The sequence below is a fragment of the Elgaria multicarinata genome, chromosome 14, assembly GCF_023053635.1.
Source record: "Elgaria multicarinata webbii isolate HBS135686 ecotype San Diego chromosome 14, rElgMul1.1.pri, whole genome shotgun sequence".
Lineage (NCBI taxonomy): Eukaryota > Metazoa > Chordata > Lepidosauria > Squamata > Anguidae > Elgaria > Elgaria multicarinata.
The window spans coordinates 3,785,870-3,794,508 of NC_086184.1; the positions used below are offsets into that span (position 1 = coordinate 3,785,870).

Sequence of the window (8,639 nt, forward strand, 5' to 3'; positions counted from 1 at the left end):
TACTGATCCTATGGAAAATACATTGCTGCTATTTCACACTCAGTGGGCTCGAAGGATGTTTTAAGGTGAGTGAAGTACAGGTGTTGTTTTGCCCCCGTGTGTGCTCGCTTGTGTGTTTGCCAGTACCTGCCCCAACCAGCTGCCCTCCAGATGTGCTGGACGGCAACATCTGGACAGCACCAGGTGGATGAAGGCTGAACTAAAACATCTCTTCCGTCTTCATTCCTGCAGAGTCTATTTTTGTAGCCTTGCAGTTTTCTCTGTGTCCAGGAGAGGGTGCCAGGAGAGCAGGTTTGGGGGACGGTTCCCTGTTCCGTTTTTCGGGTCATGAATTCTGAGTTGCTTTTTGCTGTCGTCCTTGTTGCCTTGCTTGAAACCCAACTCGTTGGCCTGATGGAAGCGATCGCTGCGTGAGCTACCCTGGGCCAGTGTGTGGTGCTTGCCGCAAAGAGAAATCGGACATCTTTTCATGGCTTTGACCAGGCTGATGTAGTCCTGTTAAACACACCGGCCATCGCAGATTCGACGAAGAAGGGGGAACCTTCATCTCAGGAACGTTTAGTAAATCTTTCCAGGATCTCAAAAAGCCATTGTGCGAGAGAATGAGATAAAAGACACCTCAGGGAGCCACCATTTTTGAGTTTCAAAAATAATAATCAGAAAAAAATGATAAGTTTAATGCTTGCTGGTTGGCAGGAGGGTAGATCTTTTTAGAGCACCTGACTCCATTCCAGTTGTGCACGCTTAAAATGGGCGCTTGAGAGTCGGATGTGATTGTTCTATTTGAGCCATCGTTTCTCTGCGTTTTAGGCTGCCATCCTTCCTTCTAAGTACACATGTATGTAGCTTGAAAGTATGCTTCTGTGTTCCAGGTAAGGGTGGCACATGCGCGCCTGACTGGGTCCGGGAGCCTGCTGAGCCTCATGAGTGCGCAGTTCTTGCTGGACCCATCTTTCGCGTCAGCGAGTCGCGGTAAAGCAGCCCATGACGTAGCATTTCCGGAAGCCGTTTGCGTAAGATTTGATTTACGGAAAAACACGAATCGCCATTTTTACGCAAAATGACAACTCGCTGGAGGGAAGGACAGCTGCCGGGCACCCATGGGCAGATCTGGTTAGGGCAGGGGCCTCATGAGCGGGTCTGGGGGACGGGGAAGGAGCAGAGGGGTGGCTTACCAAGTGCCCGGAGAAACTGGACCGAGGTGGGTCATCCCAACGCTAGTTGCCAGAAGGTGTCCCACAGGTCAGCAACCAGCCAGACTATTTAAGTACTCATCCATCCATCCACAGAGGCGGTCGATGCCCCTCTCATTACTCCTCTCCCCATCCTCTTCCTTCCCCCTCTGGACTCTCCTCTCTCTGGATTCCTTCTTGGTCTCCTTATACCTTTGTGGAGTCATTTCAGCTTGGGAACGAGAGAAAAAGGGAGGGTGACTGTATCGGCACGAGACGTTCCCTTCCTTGGTTTTGCTTGGGTGTCCCTCCTCTCTCGCTCCCATCTCACCCCATCCCCAAATCCTTTCGAGGTGTTCCAGGGATTTCAGAGGAAGGGGAGAGTTGCTGTGTGGGGCAGCACGGTTTTATCGCTGCAGGAGCCCTGCTTGGCCTAGGAACTATAATTTACTAAGTCCTCGGGGACTCTTCCTCAAACTGGCACCTTCCAGCATGCTTGGACTACAGTTCCCATCCTCTCTCGGCCAACACAGCTGCTGGGGAGTCATGCAGAAGCCATTGGGCATGCTGAATGGGGAAGATGGGAGTTGTAGTCCAACCATCTGGAGGATGCCGAGTAGGAGAAGGCTGTAAAGAGGCAAAAATGTCCTTGTGCTGTCGGTAGGTCTTTTAAAATGTAACCTCCTAGCCCTGAAAGGCAAGGAGCCTGAAAGGCAAAGGTAGTGTGGCCCTCTAAGTGTGGCTGTACGACCCCTCCGTCATTCCATGCCATAACGCTGCAATTTAGTATGCATTCAACATCACCCAACAAAGAGTTGAGAAGATTGAGAGGCGTTAGAAGGCAGACATTCGAGGAACAAGAGTGTACCTTTTTTAGGACGTACCTTTGTTTCTTTGTGTGAGTAGTGGTGTGTTATTGCTGTTTCCTAACTTGCTAGAACACCTTGCGGTCTTGAAAAGCAAGGAATATCTAGCAGGGAGGGCTATGTCGTCTCGGGCATCATTCCTGCCTCCGCTGACTTGGCATAAGGGATGTCTTTGGACTCTGAACGAGGCTTGCGGTCTGTGCCCTGTGGCGTGGTTTGTCCTCTGCGGCAACACAACCTGTGCGTTTGCCTTTGCTCCGTTCAAGACGAGCCTTCTGTAATGATTCAGTGTTTGAATACAGCCAACAAATCATCCACGACCTTGATATAGCCAATACAAATTCAAGGATAAAAACCGTTTTCCCCAGATTTTCTAAAACATCCCAGGAATTTCTTTTCTCAGTTGCAGGAGTTCTTTCCTCCTCCCCATTTTTCCCTAGATGTTTTCCAGGCCATCATATCTCTAGTTTACAAGATAAATATACCTATTACATGCAGACTACGTATATTCCACATGATTTATTTCTTCCGTTACTGATCCAGAGGGGCCTCGGCTGATCCGAATGTCCACAACGCCTATGGTAGGACCGCTCCTTTGGTTTTTAGGTTTCTCCGCCATTTTGCCAGTGGTGAAGAGGTGACGTGAACTTTCTGCAACAGCTTCTCATCTGTTTGTCGCCCCGTTGCGAGCATTCAGGAAGCATGTCAACCAGTAACATTCGAGCCAGAAGTCTGTTGTTTCACACAGTTGCTTCACAACGGGCAAAATCCTGTAACTCTCGCTCCAGGATAGCGTTAGGGTTCATCCTTTTGGACAACGAGCGTCCATTCCAAGACGGCTTTTGCATGGATTTATCCATTGACTCCTCATAGCCACTGCAGACTTAAGCCACATTGGGGGGAAAAACACTCACTGTACTGTCATCTGCCCAGCGGAGTTTGGCAGGACTATATTAATCTCCTTCTATGCATATCGTCAAGTGGCGTTTTTATACCTTGATCTCTCCAGGGCTCTTGTAAACAGTACAAATGTGAATCTTTTCTTCCTAATTATGCTCTTGAACCTCGTGGACAGGTGTGTGACAGTGAAACACTGAGCCAAATGTGAAGTCGGAACACAATCTCTGTTCCGAGGTGGATAATTGAATATGTGAATGTGTCTACATGAATGTTTCTTGCGTTTCTAAGGATGGCTAGCTTGAAGGGAAGGTTTGCTTTTACTTGGGGTGGGGGTGGGCAGCAGTTCACTGCTATGAAAGTTTTCTTTGTACTTCCAATGTGAAGTAATTTCATTGCCTGGAACTGAAGAATTGTCACCTCCGCCGCCGGTCCGCCATCCGTTTTCTGCTGCTGACTTTTCATTCATGTGTAACTTAAAAGAGCCCTCTTGCCTATTCCCTCCTCTCTCTGACTCTCTTCCAACACTAGAAATGTCTAGCTATGAAGACACTGTCTTTTCGTTAAGGAGTATCTCTAGAACCCCGTATAATACCGTTGTAAGCCAAATGTTTCAGTGTGTTATCTCCGTATAACAACTTAATCGTGGGTTTCACTGGAGTTTCAAAATGCTATCTTTGACTGTTTTATATCTATATATAATGAGATATATTCATCCACGTTCTGTTGTTTTGAATACTACGTGCTGCCATGTTCTGATGTTTTTGGGTGTGATTGTGTGTGGCGACTGTTGCGTTGTACTGAGATCGCGCAGCTTTCGTAACGTTTGTGGAATATTCTTGTTTTTAGCTCATGTACTGAGAGCATTTCAAGACCTGACTTATGAAAGGATGGAGGAAATTAAAATAAAACGTTGTTTTGAACCCCATGCTGAATCCAATCTCTCTTCCGTACTGAGCACATGCATACCTCTGCATTTCATTCCAGATCCGTTTGCATTGGTTCAGGTTGTAGGTCCTCAGGTCCTGATGTTTCTGTAGTTTGGGTTGGTCAGTTCTTTATCAGGGGGATGAGTACATCAGGTTTTGCAGGGAAGCCAGATGGGAATAGATCAGCACCATGGAAAGTAGGGATGGAAGCCAGACAGGGCTGCCTATATGTTGCTCCAACAAGGAGCAGAGTGAGACTGATCCTAAAATAAGAGTTTGGTTGCTTTTGGTTAGTTGGGCCCACATCCACACTGACTGATTCATTGTCTCTTAAAGGGGCTTGGCCTGTTCTAGCAGCCTCAGGCTGTGATGTCTTGGGAGTTGCTGTCGCATGTGAGTGCCCTCATGACTGGAGTCTGAAGACTGCATGGCAACCTCTCTGGAGGCATGGGAGCTGACCCCCTGGATATTTCTGAGGAACTCTGCCCTGAGGAGGTGGAAGCCCTGTGAACTTAGTTATTCCAGACATTGTTTTATAAATGCTATTTTCTCAAACCAAGTTAGCCTCATCCTAGCCTCCCTCAACCTGGCACGCTCCAGATGTGTTGGGACTACAAGTCCCATCAACCCCAGCCAGCATGGCCCTTCAGCACATCTGGAGGGCAGCAGCTTGGGGGATGCTGCTTTATGCCATTTGTTGCAACTCAAGAAGCACCCATTCGCCTTGATGACTGGGTTCAAAGGGATGGCCCAGAGTTGATCAAGACTACCGGGATATCTCACCCTCCACTATTGGTTCAGCCCCAGGAAGCTGTTAACAGCCAGTGCAGAGCAGAAGCCACACCTGTGTTTGGTTACCATGGAGGCTCTTCCCTGTACACATAAAGCAGTCCATCCTGCCTTGCTCAGGCTGCCCTAATCTCCGTATTAATGCAATCACACAGCGCAGGGCCTTAGGAGAAATGTTGCTTTCGTCAGCCTGCTTCCTCGTCTGCCTGGGGTTGCTTCATCTGCCTGAGTGCTCCAGTCAAAGCACAGGGGGCATTCCTGTCTTGTCCCCTCTGCCCGGAAAATGCGCAACCAAAGAATTCTTCAATATTGAGACAGGTCAATGTGCCCCGTGTGCGGCAAAGCTGACAAAGAGTCCTGATGGTGAGTGACAAATGCGGTGGAAGTTGCGGGGAAATCCCCCATGTTTAGGAGCCAGGAAGGGCGAAGAATTTGGGATCTTAAAAATTCCACTTATTTTTTTTTCTTTTTAAGCTGCAAGCACTCAATTATTATGGTCTTAATGCATTGTCAATATATATATATAATATAATATATGCCCATGACTAGCAAATCACAGGATGTGTTCAAAGAGAAGGACCCCCTTGGGAGAGGGCTGTAAGTGGAGTTTCTCCCCCTCCCAGGGCTAGGAGCAGCTGATGGGGGTGTAAAGGAAAGGGTTAAATCCTCTCCTCCCCCTGCCCATGCTGCTGTCCTGATTCTAATTGCCCAACCCCTACTCTTGTTATCTGCATTTGTAAAAATAAAATAATCACACGATATTAAGTGATGCCTTTAGCACTGCGTGCCGCTTTGCACCTCAATGTATGCTGTGCAGGTACCTTGCAAGCACGCTCCCTGTGGAGTCTCCCTAAGAGGAAGGCATCTTCTTACGACAGAGGTGCACAACCTTTTCAGGTCTTGAAGGCCCCCATTCAGTATCTGCTTGGGTGGTAGGTGCACACCTGTGCATACACTTTCACCTACAACCCACACATACACACACTCGTTCACTCTGTGCTTGTCTTGTATTTATTTATTAAATTTATATTCTGCTTCCCCCCCCCAAGGAACCCAAAATGGTGTACATAATCCTCTTCCTCTCCATTTTAACCTCACAACAACAACCCTGTGAGGTAGGCTGAGCTGAGAGTCTGTGACCGGCCCAAAGTTACTCAGTGGGCTTCCATGGCGAAGTGGGGACTAGAACCCAGATCTCCAGACTCCCGGTCCAACACTCTAACCACTACACCACATTTCAATATTTCAAAAAACCTTCCGTTTAAGACAGGGATGGATAACTCTTTGCACCACAGTGATCCTTTACTGCCATGTTTTCCACAATATTAAATGTTTTGAAAGCAGTGTTAAGCCTGTTGTCTTTCCCTCCATAAATTCTTCAAGGCCCTGCGGGCATCTCATGCAACCAGCATTCCCAGGCTTTTCCAGTTGCAACTATTTTAAAAAGCTGACAATAGGTATGGCTATAGATAAGAGGAGACGAACAAGACACAAATGCTGGAAATAAAACTGGGCCTGTTAGATCTCTTGTTTTGGCACAATGTCTACTTTGAGGGTTAGATCCAGGATCTACCATTTGGAGAAGGAAGGGTTAGCTTTGTGGAAGTTTCCCCTGCCCAATTTTGGGGCGTTTCCCCACCACCATCACAGCTCTGCCCTTCCAGAGGGTCTCAAGTCTCTGTCTAGCATTTTCAGGGACTACCGTGAGAAGGAAGGAGCGAGATAGTCCACGTTCATCAGTGCAATAGATCCATCATAAATCTGGAGTGACTTCCCCCCACCCCTCCGCGATCTCCCGTGCCTGATGACCCAAATCATGGATGTTATTCCTGAGCTCTGGCTTTCCCACTTTTGCTATATGGTTTTCTGATTGTTTGGGCCACACGTCAGCCGTTCATCCATGAGAACTAGTGACTTGTATTATTTGAAAAATTTAAACCACAGATAGTCGTTTAATGCCTGCCAATAAACTTTTTAAGACTGCAATGGTAGGGGGGGGGGGGGTTTATATCCCAAGGAGCTAGCTCATTTGACCTTCTTTTTGTAGGCTTGGGGTGTGTTTGTGTAGCCGAACTGAACAAGACGAATACCCAGACGCATCTTCTCAACTGCCCTGGCTGTGTAAGGATGTATCCTTTTCTTTCTTCCTTTGTTTCTTACGCAGAGAAAAATGTGCATAATGTTACCTCTTCTTCCCCCGCACTCCACTCCTCTTCAACAGAGTAACCTGCCGCCACCCAGCACACTGTGGGAGTCCATGTTCCTTGATGCCAGTTTCCTGGCTTGTAACGTAAGTGATTTCCCCAAGCCCTGCTCCTTCCTTGCTGCATTGCTAATAGCCACGGCATTGTATTGCTTTTGCTCTGTATTCTGGTAGCCTGCTTCTGTCAGTGTCCTTGGGATTGACTCCTATGTCTTTCTCCGCAACCTACCATCGTAGGCATTCATGCAAGGCTCGATCTACACACTACTGCTTTATAGGGGGATACTTGGCTCAGCAATACTACAAACAAGAAGGATCTTAGAATTCTAGATCGCAAGCTGAATATGAGCCAACAATGCGATATGGCTGCAAGAAAGGCAAATGCTATTTTGGGCTGCATTAATAGAAGAATAGCTTCCAAATCACGTGAGGTACAGGTTCCTCTCTATTCGGCCCTGGTTAGGCCTCATCCAGAGTATTGCGTCCAGTTCTGGGCTCCACAATTCAAGAAGGATGCAGACAACCTGGAGCGTGTTCAGAGGAGGCCAACCAGGATGATCAGGGGTCTGGAAACAAAGCCCTGTGAGGAGAGACTGAAAGAACTGGGCATGTTTAGCCTGGAGAAGAGAAGACTGAGGGGAGACATGATAGCACTCTTCAAATACTTAAAAGGTTGTCACACAGGGGAGGGCCAGGATCTCTTCTCCATCACCCCAGAGTGCAGGACACGGAATAAGGGGCTCAAGTTACAGGAAGCCAGGTTCCAGCTGGACATCAGGAAAGACTTCCTGACTGTTAGAGCAGTGCGACAATGGAACCAGTTATCATGCAAAACAGCCACACAAGTTGCACATAGACAAAACAACAACAACAATGATTAGCACATTTGCAATTTTGTATATTTCTCTTACTTTATGGGGGATAATTGGGGGTCTTGGGTTTTTTGGGATAACGCCCCCCCAAAACAAAACTAACAAAAATCAAATTGATTTGCCAAACAGTAGCTCCAACAGGCCAGCCTTCTACACCCTACTGCTTTCCAGATGTGTTGGACTGGCGAGGCTGGCTAGGGATGATGGAAACTGTAGTCCTACACATCTGGAGAGTACCAGGTTGAGGAAGACTACTAGAAGCTGGTTTCAGACGCCCGATGCCCAGCTCCCTCTCCAGCCAATGCAAAAGAAAGTGTTATTTATCCTTTTGACTGAGCCCTGACTCAATTTCCCTTCCCCCTAGAACACTTGTGATGTGACTGCCTGCGAAACTCTCATCAACATGGTCATTCTGGAAGCCTTCTCTTTGCGAAGCAGGGCCTACGACCTCTACATGAAGACCAAGTGAGTATTTCCGCACGCCTAGGCTGGAAATGGCAGCTGCTGGTGCAAGGCCCTTGCAAGGACGTTTGTGGATATGGTAGGTTGCCATGAGCAGAGCTTTGGTTCTGCTGGCAAGTGAGGTTAAGCCACCATCCCCTTGGCTGGAGCAACAGGGTCTTGTTAAAACTGCCTGCCTGCCAGAGCTGGCCCTACCATTAGGCAGACTGGGCAGGTGCCTCAGGCGGCAGGTGCTGGGAGGCGGCAGCAAGGTATTGGAGGAGAGAGTTGTGGCCCACTGAGCCTGTCCTGCCCTGTTAGCTCACCTGCTGCCTTTACATACTGTGGAGGAGGTTGTCTCCTTGCCAGTTATTGAAGGAAGATTTAACTTGCCAATCCATTCAGCTTGTCTAGAATCATAGACTCATAGAATAGCAGAGTTGGAAGGGGCCTACAAGGCCATCGAGTCC

At 48.0% G+C, this 8,639-nt stretch overlaps 1 long non-coding RNA gene across 1 annotated transcript; it reads left to right on the top strand.

The window, feature by feature from the left end:
• The first annotated feature begins 6,699 nt into the window (after window positions 1–6,699).
• On the top strand, window positions 6,700–8,156 carry LOC134408830 (uncharacterized). The gene is made up of 3 exons (XR_010026133.1): window positions 6,700–6,774; window positions 6,875–6,943; window positions 8,093–8,156. It is a non-coding gene; the product is annotated as an uncharacterized LOC134408830 (long non-coding RNA).
• Window positions 8,157–8,639: the final 483 nt, after the last annotated feature.